The sequence below is a fragment of the Manacus candei genome, unplaced genomic scaffold (assembly GCF_025592945.1).
Source record: "Manacus candei isolate 608988 ecotype Guabito, Panama unplaced genomic scaffold, ASM2559294v1 h1tg000015l, whole genome shotgun sequence".
Lineage (NCBI taxonomy): Eukaryota > Metazoa > Chordata > Aves > Passeriformes > Pipridae > Manacus > Manacus candei.
In genome coordinates this window covers 17759204-17773181 of record NW_026138063.1, presented here as the reverse complement: position 1 = coordinate 17773181, position 13978 = coordinate 17759204, and the positions used below count along the sequence as shown (strand labels likewise).

Genomic DNA, 13978 nt, shown 5'->3' with positions numbered 1-13978 from the left:
TAACACGACTGCAGTAAATTTGCCTTGTTTAAAAGCGTCTCTAACCCTGTGCAGGGTTCTGAAAACATGAACAAAACAACAACGAGGTGAGCAGGAGGGCACAACCCCAAATCCCCGGCAGTTCTGAGCGAATATAACGACTGTTTGCATACGGACACATCTGGGAAGCGAGTCGGGGCGCTGTTTGCATCCCAGGGAAGCTCTCCGCCCGTACTCGGAGTGCCTGAAGTGCCATGTCGGTGACCCGGCACGACTGAACGCCGTCGCTGACGGGAGCGCTCTGCCTCCCGTCTTCAGCCACGAGCGATGCTGAGAACGCGTATATAACATATATAATGTGCACAACGATGGGGTCACGTTTTACAGGGATAGTTTTCATCGCAAGCCCCAGCCCCACTGCCTCGCTGCGTGGCTTCACCGCTCGCTCTGTGTGGGTTCCCCGCCGGTGCCGGCCGAGGGACGGCGGTACCGGGGCTCCTCCATGCCCGCCCGGCGCATCCCTACCTGCCTCTCCTGCCTCTCCCGCCGCTCCTGCCGCTCCCGCCGCCTTCAGCACCGGGACAGCGCCCGCTTATACCGCCCTCGCCCGCACGTCACGGCCGCGCCCCGCCCCGCCCCGCCCGGCCGCGCAGGGACCCCCATCCACCCGGGCGGGCAGCCAGTAGGGAGGGGGAAACCGGGAGCGGCAAACGGGGGGGAAAGGGAAAAGAGGGGAGAAGAGTAAAAACGAAAGAGGGGAAAAATAAAACGCGCAAAAAAAAAAAAAAAAGGCAAGAGAAGGGAAAAGGGAGGCGAGGAAAAAAAAGAAGAGTAAAAAGGGGGAAAAGGGATTAAAAAGAAAAAAACCAAAAAGGCAGACGTGATACAGCCATTGCCTTCTGCTTCTCGGCTCCCACGGGCTGGGAGGGGGGACTCGAGAAACCCGACCTGCACATCGGGGGTGGATGAAGATGGTCCTCACCTCGGGGGGTGGGTGAAGCCGACTCACACCTCGGGGGGTGGGTGCCAGCCAAGCCAGCAGCAGGGACACACGCCTAGGGCTGTGGGGCAGGAACGGAGCTGGGGACACGCAGGGGCTGAAGGCGGGTGTGAGCCCAAGTGCGAGGAAAACCCTGTGCACAAGGGTCAGTGTGAGTGTGAGTGCACGTGTGTGTGTGTGCCTGGCTGTGCTCATGCCTCGGCAGGAACCGGCCTTTCAATAACTATGGCCAGCAAGGGTTTTTTTATTTATTTTCTTTAGTTCACTAACTGAGCCATTGTAGCACAGCTCTGGCTTTGCCACAGGGCAGGGACAGTCCACGGCATCTGTGGCCTCATCATCAGACGTGGGAGGCTCAGAAGCTCCGGATCAACTACAGGAGGGTGCCCTTGGGGGAGGGAGCTGTGCAGGGGGAATGACACTCCTCCATTGTGTGCCTAAAATAGATGGAAAAACTGAAGCATGTCAGGGAAAGATAAGGTAGAAGGTTCCCCCGCCCCAGTAGCCCCCTGCCCTGGCCTGTGGTGTGGGAGGGGGAAAGCTCCCCACTTCTTCAAGGCTCTACCTCTATCAGTGGCTGTAGCATGGGTCTGGGACCAGGCTGGCACTCACCCAGATGGGGATGGAGCCAGAAAGAACTACCCACCTCTGGCACCACTGCCAGGCACCACTGGCGATGCCCTCACAGTTTTAACTCCATTTTCAGCACTCCAAGTGCAAAGGGTAGTGCTTGCACGCCTGGATCACTAGGGTGAGTAAATACTACTATGCCATAAATCACAAAGCACAAGATGTTACACGTTGCTTCAGCTGATGCTCTGGGCTTTTGCTTCTTCCTTCTGCTTCCTTTCTATTCCAGGAAGGTTGTTTTACTTTGGCTTTTAAGTAAGGATTCCTTTTATCCAAAAATAAATCTTGCGTGACAATTTTGACCTTTTACAGCACAAAATGGAAAAAAACCCTAGGATGAATATATCTTTCAAACCAATAAATGTTACCAAATTAAATTGTCCTAAGAACAGAAAGGTAGAAATGATTGTAGCCATGAACAGAGACAAAAAGACTATCCTGGTTGCATCTGCTCTAGCTGACAGGGAGATCTGGAAATAGAGATCTTTTTCACATCACACAGTTTTATGAGTAAAATATAGTATCAGTTTTTGTGCTGAAACTCTTCAGCAGCAGCTTGTTTCAGGCCCCAGATACCATCCAACATGCTCACTTTCATCACCAGACCCAGGAAGAAAAGACCCCAAAAAAATGTTCCATTAGGGGCCATGATAGCAACTGTGAAGAAGGGAAAAATAAAGGCATCTGCTGCAGTAAGCAGAAGGAAAGGCCCAAGTGCCCCCTGGGCAGCTGGGAACTGTATTGCTGAACATCACATCCCCTTCAGCAAGGCTCTGAATGCCCACAAAACATAACACTGCAGACATTGCTGTTGCTAATACACCTCAGTCCGCACAGAAGATACTCAGTGTGATCAAAACAAACAAAAAAACAATAACAAAAAACTCTAGAAGAAAATTACTTGATTCAGATTTTCAGGACTTTTCTTGTGCCTCTGCAGGTATTTCCATCAGACTCTTGTGCATTCTGCCACCAAATGCCTAATGCATCTAGCAAATCCTTTGCCATGAAATCATCCTGCTGAACCCCATCCATCTATCCCTGCTCTTTAGATTAGTGCATGTTTTAGACAACCCAATTAGATTAATTGGCACATCAGAGAGATTCCATCCTCCTTAACCACTCACCTGAGATTTACAGCATGTAAAGTCAGGCAGACACTTGACTTAGGTCTCTACTGTGGCTATTCTGGGTTCAGTGGATAAAATTTACCAAAGGCTGTCTACAATTCAGCTGTCAATTTTACTCCATATCAAAAAATGTTGCCTGGACTTTGCACTTATGACTGGTTGCATCTGCACAACCCTATAAGGAGGGCTCTACTGAATGTACTTTTTTTGTTCACATTGAATGTATGGCATTCTTTTCCTCAGAATGAGTCATGCAACAGAAAATTTGATCTGTTCTGTCATCAGAAGTTCCATGGCATTTTATACAAGAGTGTGATCACATCACAGCATCTCTGAATTTTAGGACATTGCATTAGAACTAGCTTAGTATCAACTGCTTAAGCAAAGGAGCTCGGTGATCTTGTTTTTCTGAGTGCATTTTGACTGTGCTGCATCCTTTTGTGGATCCTGGGAACAGACCAGCTATATACACAATGATTTCTCTGAACAGCTTGCCTTGTCACATGCTCTACCTTATCTAGTCATGCATCATGAGAAGATAAAAGTTAATCAATCACCTTGCTTCAAAGGGCTTTTATTCCATTTCATGTAAGAAAGAGGGCATGGGGGGGGTACTTCACTGCATCAAACAGAGGCCATAGGACTCCAGCCCACTCTCTTGTGTCATACTCAGCTGAGACATCATCATCACCAAAGTAATTTGGGAAAGAAAAGTCAGGTAACTTATCTTCAGGAGAAAGCAAGGTCTGGCATGGTCACTGGTGTCACTGTCCTTGTGCCCAGGCCCTGGGACAGCACCAGCACCAGAGGTGTGATGAACCATGGCCAGAACCACCACTGATCACGGACTGCAGCCTCCCACCAGACCTGCCCAGCTCACAGGAGAGGATGGAATAATGATCTTGCTGTATGACTATCCCAGCAGCAATGAGCAATGTGCAAGCAGCACATTTGTCTGGCTGCTGTAGCCCTTTTCTAAACACCAAAATAGTTTTGCAGTTTGTGCCCTTCACTTCAGCTCTAGCTCACTCCTCCTCTAATCCATGTCAAAGATCAGCACTGCTTAAAAATAAAGCAGGGTTGTGTCAATATTGATTATTTCTCCCCCTTCCTCTGTTTCCAGTAGCAACTAAAAATAATTTACAATTCATTACAGACATGGCATTTCCTCCAGAATAAGTGCCATTGTCAAATTTAAAATTCAGTCCATATCTGACTTGAATATCTGCATTTAGTCTGTATATAATGAGAAAGAGGGTTTTTTTCTTCAGAAAAAGCTCATCTGCCATCAGAGATATAGATTCTTTTAAATTATTTTAATTTTAAAATACTTGAACTCTGCTTGTGTCCGACATCAGACTTGTTATTTTCTGCTCATGTTGCACGCTTGAGAGATCAATCATATTTGTATGCAAATATTTTTGGCCTCCCTAAATTTAGTGCATAAAAAATGGCTCAAATTTCATTACCAAAGCCATAAGGGGAGGGATAAATACAGCATTCTGAGGAAAAGTAAGGGCTTTGCAGTTTGTAACCACAGTCCTTTAAAAACAGGGATGTCAAGGCAATGGTCTGCTGGCTGTAGATCACTGGGCTTTACTCCACGCTGCAATGAGATTAAGTAGGTTTAACACCAGCCTGACCGACACGTCTTCCTGAAGGGACGTTTCAAGAACAGGTTTTGATAAGGAAAAACAAAAAAATCAAAATCCTTCCATGTTCAGGATTTCAGGCTGCCTGCTTGTAAAAAAAATTAACCAGGAAGAGGAGCCTTAGGCTAGGCTTGGCTGCCCCCCCTGAGACATGGGTGTGTGCCCACCTCTGCAGCGTGGATGCACCAACCACCTTGCCAGTGTCATTGTTTCAGCACCAGCTCCTTGTGCCACTAGTGGGGTTTCCATACCCGTATGCCTGAGGCTTCCTTGGCACCCAGAGAGCCTGTGCAGGTGCCCACAGGAGGAGGTGGCAAGACAGGTGGCAGCTTGGCTGAGGGCACCTGGCAGACTCTTGTTCCATGCATGCCCAGCAACCTGCACAGCAGCCCCCCTGGCCCAGCACAACTGCTTAGAGCAGAGTTAAACTGCAATGGGAACTGGTGCTCTGCAATGGGAATCACTGCTCTGCAATGGGAATCACAGCCCTGCACCTATGGCAGCTCAGCCCTCCTGTACCAGGGCTGGGGTCACCTGAGGCTCAGCTCTGCTGTGCCTTCTCAGAGTCCTTCCCTGCAGCTTTGTCACCTCTCAAGTGCCTCTTGTTTTCTCCAGTGACTGCTGGAGGAGCCCAGCCCTGTTGCCTCACTGCTCCTACCTCCCTGCCCAGTGACCTACACTTGATGCCTCAAGCTTGGGACAATCAGGGTCCACCCCATAGCAGAAACCCCCTGCTCAGGGCAGGAGAATGGGATCTATCAGCTCAGCCAGGACTAGAGAAGCAGAGAAGCCTGCACTGGAAAGAGCTGCAAAAGCAGCAGATGAATCAACAGGGTAAGAGTTTACTGCTATACTTGTTACAGTGCAGCCTCCAGTTTGAGTACAATGCACAGGAATAGCAGAACACCAACGGATTAGGGAATATATGTCTTCTCATATAAACACCAAATTATTTTTATCCTCAGGCCTCCCACACACACATACTCACATATTTTCTTCCGTGGAGTTTCAAGGCTTTTCACAAGCCTGTGACATCTGCTTACCAACATTTGGTGTAAAAATATCGGTATCTTCTCTGCACGGCTGTTCTGAGTGCTACATTTACCAGCCAGTAAAGATCAAGAGTCTCCTGGGAGCTGGCTGGATCAAACTGTCATGATTTCAGCACTGCTTTGCGTCAGACAGCAGAATTTAAAGTCAAAACAGAGATAGTTGAGGGAGGAAGACAATGTGAAACCCTGAGTCATACCCTGCTGAGGGTGAGGAGAACAGATTAATAGACAGCAAACATGAATGAAACCGAAGGGCTCATTTTAGTCATGAGGCTGCTTCTGAAACCCAAAATAGGATTTATTTTTAGTTGTTGAGGATGAAAAGAGGATTTCTTTGCACCTTGCCAAGGAAAAGTTGAGAGAAGAGTTTTAATTAGCGTGGGGCAGGCTCCCCTTTCCCTTGACACTCCAAGGAGCTCAGCTGCAGGGCTTGCTGTGCTCAGGCAGGGTTTGCTGCCCGCAGGTTGCTCTAACGATGCCTCACCCACAGGACACTGCACGACCTGGCAACTTTTAGCATTGTTTGGATACAAAAGCCTCAGCCAACTTTCCTTTGCTAAAGTTGAGTCAAAAACGTCTGCTGATAACCAGGTTACTTCTTTTTGAGGAGCTGCACCGCTCCCCGGTGCTGACTCATGGGGGAAGGAGACAAAGCAACCACGCCTTGGGAGCTGGGGAAACTGCACAGGTTCACCCAAAATCATTGGAGATTACATAACTGAGACCTGAGCCTTTCAGAGCAGCTGTGGCAACAATCATCACCAGCAGACAGCAAAACCAGTTTGCCTCTACCTTCCTGTGTCAAGCTCCTTGGCTGGTATGAGTGTCCAATTTGGGGTATTGGTCACTTTGGGGTATTTGGGTCAGCCAGAATTGTCTTTCAGTGATATTTGTTCACAAGAGAACACAAAAATTTTACAAGAGAGAAAAAAGTTGGCACAACAGTGATCTGTACACACATTTGTGTGAGTTTTCATTTTAAATAAACAGAGAGAAGTGCTTTCACAGCTGTGCATAAGGCTGGTTCCATTATTTAGTCCTCTGTTAAATCATTCAGCAATTCTGCTTCGCAGAAACTTCACGATCTTGGGGCTAAGCCATTTCTATCCCTTACTTACATTAAAGCCTCATTAATTTTCACATTAATCACTCATAAACATGAAGAAGCTCAGTGATTTTGGATCTCCCTGTCTCCAGCAGAAAGTCTCTATTCTGCTATCTGCTGCCTTGTCTGACAACACAGGATAGGGCTCAGAGTAGCAGAAATGCCACTCCAAAATTAATATTCCTGTTCTTACTCTTTTTTTTTTTTTTTTTTTTTTTGAGAATCCAGCCATTCTCAAAGCATGGGTTACCATGCTGGCACTACTGCATGTGGGCAAATGTTCCTCCATCCCCAAGCCATTAGGGCAACAGGTACTTTAGCAGTGCAGTGTGTGAGAATTTATGTGCTAAAGCTGAGAGGGCAAAAAGCCATACTCTGCTTCCATGCCATAATACATTACCACAATTTTCTCTTGCATTGTCCTTGTTAGTGTCATTAGTTTCACTGGTGCCATTACAGCCTTTTTTGTGGCCAGAGGTTTGTCCTTTGCTTAGTATGTATGTGCATACATTCCAACCCTACTGTAATTTATACAGACCTGGGTCAAAATCAAATCTAGTATTTGGTCAAGAATGTGATAAAAATAGAAAAAAGAGACTCTGTGCATTGCACAGAGACAGAATTTCCTCCTGGAGACAACTTTTACAAGAAGAAAGCAAACAATTTGACTTGGTAGTTCACGTGGACAAGGCAGAACCAGTTCATGTCATGCCCTTTTTAAAAAACATATACTAAATTAAAAGTTTCAACATAATAATGAGTGATTTCATGAAAAAGAGAGCACAAATTCCTATGTCTCATGTTGTTATAGCTGTTAGCATTTGTCACATCAGCATCAAAGCAGAAATCTTGTAGTTCCAGAGTTGAACTGCATTGACTTTGAATTTCAGGATACAGAGCCAGGGAGAGCTGGCTGGCTTCAATAGTTTAGTAGTTGTAGGATCAAGGCAAGTCCAGGAACTTGGTGGAAAAAGCAGAACAGATGCAGGTTTAATCATTTACCCCTCAACCTTGCACCTTCCTCGCTGCAGCCAGGCGTGAGAGCAGAAGCAGCATGGCCCATTGACCTACTGACAGAGCAAATCCCGGGTGGTGAGGATTCAATGCCATCATCAGGATATGCAGGAGGCATATTCTGAACAGCAGGAGACAGAGAAATCAAGCAATGTGGTCTGGGAGCAGCACATTTCCACAATGTGCAAGTATGCATGGAAAACCACTGCGCTCCATCCACTGTGGATGGGGAGGGAGCCAGAGGGTGGGTACAGCTGGGTACACGGCACAACATGGCATCCATCCACTGGAAAGATTAGGAGCTCTGTTAACATCTATAATTTGCTTTTTCTTATCACTCAGTCATAAAAAGGTCTCTTGGGGCAGGAAAAAAACTGATAGGCAGGCTGCTCCTTTCTCTACCAAAAGACAAAATACAAGCAGTGACATTGTTTCCCCAAACAGGCTTCAATCACTGGACAACTACTAACACTTCTGCAAGCTGGAAAGAACATTTGCTTGGAAGTCCAAAGTGTTTTAGATAGCAGTCTTGCATCTCTCTCAGCTATCAGAGGCTTTACTGGCAAGTAAAATCCATATAATCATGAGAAAATGCTATGATTTTCCCCTAAGGTAAATACTTTCTGTGTGATATACCTTACTGGTGGGTGCTTGAGATGGGCTGAGTGCCCTTCCCAGCCCTGAGGCTCCTGCTTGGCAGGATACATTTTCCACTAGACTTTTAAGTGGTAACTATATTTTGAACCAGCCCTGCTGCAAACCATCTCCCCGGGTCCATTCCACCAGCAGTGGGGCTGCACATGCCAAAAATCACAGCCCAGGAGCTGCTCACCAACGCAACCTGCATCCCCCAAGGACTCAGTGGCCATCTTCCAAACAATGCCAGGTATCCTGTCATCCATATCCACTGCATTCAGCATGATGCTGCATCTCATAGAAGTGTTCTGCTCTCCCAAAATAAATTGTTTGAAATTCAAGGCAAAGGCAATTCATTGCAGCTGTCTCAAATCAGGTCGCAAAGCCCTGTGATGAATTACTGTCAGCCTCATTGGGAGCGTGGCTCGCATACACTCCTGCGCAGACGGGGGGTCACAGGGAGCTCTTGGCTGGCTGTGGTTTTCCACTAGTGTATCTCAAGAGGAACCAAAAGGCCAGATACCATCTCTGGCACTGGAGATCCTGTCTGAAGAGCTAAATGGATTTCTTGTCCCTGCAGGTAGGTTTTCACCATCTGTTGCAGATGTAATATTGATGAGGTTCTCAATTCTAACTGTTTCATGATCTTATTATATGAAAAACAAACAAACAAAACCAAACACAGCCCTCCTCTTCAGGGTTGCTGATGCTTGCTTTTGATCAGGGTGTCGTGACCAACATGTTGTTGGGGTGGTATCTTCTCAGCTTCTCCTGACGTGCTGCTGCCTGCTGCAGCAGGTGTACACGGTGCTCCCCACAGCACCCTGCTGCTGCTTGGTGCCTCTCTGACCACGGCTGCGGAAACTGTCCTGGTCCAGTGGCTGTTTGCAAAGCCTCAGTGGCTGGTTCTCACCCTGGTGCATGAAGGCCCTTTTCTCATGCCTCATCCTCTCTTCTGCAAGGCCCCAGCAGTGCCTGGTGTGTGTGGACTCGGTCCTGTGCAGAAGCAATCCTCCCTGAGCTCCCGTGAAGGACGACAATCCCATCTTATACTTTTTGAAGAACAGAGGTGTTCTGTACGGGACAGGAAGAAACAGAAGGGAGGAACTGTAACAAGTGAGGGGACAGAGCAAAAATTGGTAAGTGGAGAAAGCAGCCAGCTGCCAGGGATGCAGCTGCAGTACGTGAGCCAGCACAGCACGGAGACGGATGCGCCTCTGGAAACCACGGACAGAGGCTCCGAGCCGGAAAGACCAGATGGTGCAGGAGCTGAGGCGGGAATGTTGAGTCTCTCTTTGAGGGTCTGTGCCAAGGAGGTGGGACCAAGGGGTAATTAGGCTGATGAACAAGGATATTAAATGTATGAAATGAGGCTTACAATAGAAGAGAAATCTTAGGAAAAATTAGTTGAAGGGAGAAGCATAACAGAGCAAATCCCAGCACAATTAACCTGCAGGGAAGCAGAAATAAAGAGCCTGCTCCCAAAAGTAAATCCATCCAAAAACTCCAGTTATGTTTCCTGATTTTTACCCACCAAGTACATATATAGATTACAACCACTTATTTGCTTTTAAAAAGCAGTAAAACTATGCAATTCAAAGTATATACTTCAGTTGTAATTAGACCAAATATATTTGAAATATGCACAAAATTAAAAACATATCTAAGTGCTTTGAGCAGCAGTCAGTGTTTGCTGAATGAGAGCCCTTAACCATGACTTTTAATTACTATTGGCAAAATTCTTAATCTTAAGTTTGTGTTGTTACTTCTCACAGCTGCTTAGACAGCCAGGGCTCTGAGATCATCTATCCACAGACAGCATTAACTTGGAAACCAAACAGAACTGCAGAGGCTTTTCTGTGCCAGTAGCATCAGATGAAACCAAACCAAACCTCCTTTTGTAATCATTAAAACCAAACCCAACCAGTCGTTTTTCCAAACAATGACCCTTTAGGAGAAAAGATTAAAAAAAAAAAATCAAAACCCAAGCAAGCAAGCACTGATTTTCAGGCAAACAGATCATAAAACAAGCCTGCAAATTTGCTTGCTATGGTAATCATCAAAACCAACATCTACAAAGGTGCCTACAATCCACTGATTAATGTGGTACCTTCCCATGGTTGTATAGCCTATTAGCTGAAGACTACTCTGATCTATGGAGTAGCTGTTGAATTCATACTTTGCATTGTGCTGATGTAAGTCCTAAATTCATAAAGCAAAAAGAATTTTAATAATGCTGAGCAAGTCTTGCCTGACATATCATCTGCATTAGCTTAAAAAAGATGGATCACCAAATACCACACTATAACCACATGTGCAGAAAATTATACCCACCTCAAAGAGGTTGTTTTATCAGGTTTTTTAAGGCAGAAAAGCAAAGCAAAGCAATTCAGCTATGTAGTTTTCTGAGTCCCCGAATCCTTACATAGCAGAGACAAAAACTCTGAGATGAGCCTGTGCCTCAATGAAGTCTCTAACTATTCCTCTCCAAAACTTATTTTCAAGTGTCCTGTGAATGTAGGGCTGTCTAGGAAAGTAGTTGTCATTCCTACGCATTCCTTTCTGCTTTATTTCAAGGCTACCATGATACTCTAAAATAATCTGGAACAAAATATATATAAAAACAAATCCAGCTGTAAAATAGCACCCTAGAAAGAATCAGGAGTCCTTGTTTTGCTTGGTGGTAGCAAGTACATCCACTCTTTTGTACAGAGTAGGTACACATGACTGTGATTAAGAGCAAGTGTAGTACTTGCAGAAGACAGGAGTGGAGGATGGTTAAATTAACATTTCACAGACCACTTCAATGCTGACACATCCTAACATATCTTTTTTTCTTCAATCTTGACTCTCCTCCATCATGTTTCTGAGTATTCTACATTGTGTCTAACAGAATGAAACCCTGGCTGGGACGAGCAGAATATGCTGTGAATAGTTTATATTCCAGTATAGCTCTTTGTGCAAAGATTAAATCATTATACTTACATATACACACAGCATCTTTCAGCTGCATTTTCTTCCAGTCTTACTTAGTTCAGATTAAAGAATAGAACCTTTATATTTAAATAGAAATCTTTCTCTCTGTTTCTTTTATCCTGTTTTGCAGCACTTAACAGCATCCTTCTCCAACGTGGTGTAACTTCTTGCAGAGCAGAAAGAAGAGTGGCACTTTTCTTACCAAGCTTTCCATCACCTTCCTGTAGACTTTCTTGTAGCAGTCCAGGGCATAAGTCAAAGCCTTGGTGGACTCACTGCTGACTAACAGTAGCTCTGTGACCATTCAATAAATAAGGGCAAAACTTCTGTAAGATTTGTCAATATATGTTAACTAGAGGCATTTTGAACTGCTGCCTTCACAGAAAAGTTGTATCACAGAGACAAGACTCTTTCCTTGACCAATTGTTTGCTGTTCTCTGGTGCAACCCTGAAATATTTTGAAGTGCTCGTGACTCAAGAAAGGGAAATATAAGTAAATAAAAAAGGAAATATCAGAATAAAAAATTTTGTAGTTGTTGCAGTCAGCTGACATTCACGACCTCTGGTACCACTTAAAACCCAGACTAAAGGTGCACAAGGCAAAGGCAGAAAGGCAGATAACTTGCAAGACTGACGAGTGAAAGAGAAGTTTCTGAAAGTGCAGTGTACGCTTTTGCACTGACGTACTGGCAGTAGAGCATTACTCAGACAGCCAAAGAGCTTTCATCTAATGTAGGAATATTAGCATGCAGTGCTTGACTACATTCTCATTTGAAGCTGAGCAAGGCAGGCTTGTTCTCTCCACCAAGTCAAACTGATGCATTCTCCCAAGAATCATGCCTTACAGAAAAATAATCATGAAATATTAATCATTTCCTATTTAGAGCTACAACTGTCACAACTGATGTAGCTCTCTCATGTACAACCTCTTGCTGAAAAACTGCATAAGGAACAGAGCAAACACCAACTGCTTCCTGGGCAGAGACAAGGCCTGGTCTGTGAGAGCAGAAGAGACAGTGCCGAGTCCAGTGGCATGGATTGGCTCAACCCACCTGTGGCCAAACCCAAACCAGGTCATCCATTGCCCACTGCCACACTGGCTGTCAGTTCAATCCTGCCTCTCTGCACTGGCCTCTCACGTACTTACAAACAAGAAAATGCTGCCAAAACCCACTCACAGAGCTTCATCTGAAGTCAGGCAAGTGGTTGCCCTGCAGAGCAGGCGACACTCCCATTCTTTGCCAGCAGTAAACACGGTACAAGAACACAAGGAAAGCACAGCAAATCTGTTTGCATGAGGGTTTATGCTCTGAGCCTGCATATGGCCCTGCTGAAAGATCATCTTGGAAGCTCCACGTGAGTTTGGAAGCTGTTCATTCAGGGATCAGACTCAACGCCCCGTGACTTGCAAGGACTTTCATTCAGCCGAAACAGCAAATAATGAGAAATAATGTCTCTGAATAGCTGATAGGCAATCCAGAGCATGAAACCCATTTGCATAAAACAGTCATTGTCATTTCACACACACAGATCTCTGGCAGTCAAAACCTCACAGTAGATCATTCAGGGACTGAGGGAAAGAAATTAAATCAGCTGTTTGCTACAAATAACTCATCCAGTCGTATCTGACATGACTCTGCCTCATTACTGGATATTGTCAATGCTCTGAGCTGTGACCTATAGCCAGGATCTCAGGGCATCAAACCCTGTGTGACAGCTGAAAATACATGCTTGGCTATTACATGCTGCTGCAAATGGGTCAGGAAGATCAAATTGTTCACATGGGACAGGGAAAAAAAGCACTCCCAAAATAAAGGTGATGTTTCTCAGTGAATCTTCTTTTCCTGATGTGCCATGCAGTCAAAGGCATCAACACTGTAATGAATATTAAGAAATCTGTCACTAGCTATCATCCAGCTGGAAAGAACAAACTCCCCAGGGCTCACTGTTGACAACACTGAAAGAAGAAGCCTCACCTGGAATCACATATTATTTCATCCCAGGGAACACTTCAGTGTGCAGCCCTTTCACTTCAGATATGGGTGACAGGCTATTTTCTGCACTAATTAAAGGATGTTAAAATGAGATCAGCCACTCCTTATTGCCTGTCTCACATTTATTGTTCACAACTGCGTTCAAGCACAGCTGGGTGTGGCTAAATATTAACCAAGAACGACTAAAAAAAAAAATCAATAATTTCTCGATTAGTTGCCTTTTATTTCCCCGTCCTCGTGACTAGAATTTCACATGCCACTTTCTTATTTACGATTCACATGGATGAAGCACCCCTGGAGCTAATAAACAACCACACATCCACATCTTTCCCTTGAATTAAAGAATTTATGGGAAATGGAGAACTGGCTCCCCGTAGGCAGGTACATGTGTATTTGCTGACAGCAAATCCATCCTGGTACTAACACAGCTCTGTGGAGCTGGACCACGGCTGACCCGGATCCACCCCACCAGGGTGCACAGGCAGGCAGGGGCAGGTCCCAGCATGTGCTCAGGTGCCAATATCCTCCTCACTAACTACCAGGGTATTTCAGCTTTCTCTCTGCCATAGTTCTCCTCCCTGGTGCAGCACAGAAGGCAGGGAGGGGAGAGGACAGTACTTTACAAATAGCCATGGTTTCACAGCGAGTGTAAGCCCCAGGTACCCAATGTGCACATGTGGGATGTCTGTGGGGGACCCAGAGCCAATCTAAGGCTGCCCAAGCCCACAGAAATGTCTCAGCCCCTGCACCACCCTTCACCCTGAAACCCACTTAGCCCCCGGACACTCCAGCTGTGGTTACATTTCAGTG

General features: G+C 45.6%; 1 protein-coding gene and 1 long non-coding RNA gene across 5 annotated transcripts in view; one reads left to right on the top strand and one right to left on the bottom strand.

Annotated features, from left to right (window-relative positions):
* Nucleotides 1-13978, bottom strand: part of SCG2 (secretogranin II) — a 55477-nt gene that overhangs the window by 5026 nt on the left and 36473 nt on the right. The window contains exon 1 of one of the 2 annotated variants that reach the window (XM_051781438.1): nt 505-554. The exons of the other annotated variant lie outside the window; for it this stretch is intronic. The gene's annotated coding sequence lies outside the window, so the exon portion shown is untranslated. Of the gene's footprint in view, nt 1-504; nt 555-13978 lie in introns of those variants that run through there. 2 annotated transcript variants of the gene reach the window in all.
* LOC127468378 (uncharacterized) overlaps nt 1-13978 on the top strand; it is a 102257-nt gene that overhangs the window by 84046 nt on the left and 4233 nt on the right. Inside the window, exons 4-5 of one of the 3 annotated variants that reach the window (XR_007903547.1) lie at nt 9161-9337; nt 11305-13643. This is a non-coding gene — a long non-coding RNA (uncharacterized LOC127468378). Of the gene's footprint in view, nt 1-54; nt 614-9160; nt 9338-11304; nt 13644-13978 lie in introns of those variants that run through there. The other 2 variants (XR_007903545.1, XR_007903546.1) reach the window with 2 other exon arrangements.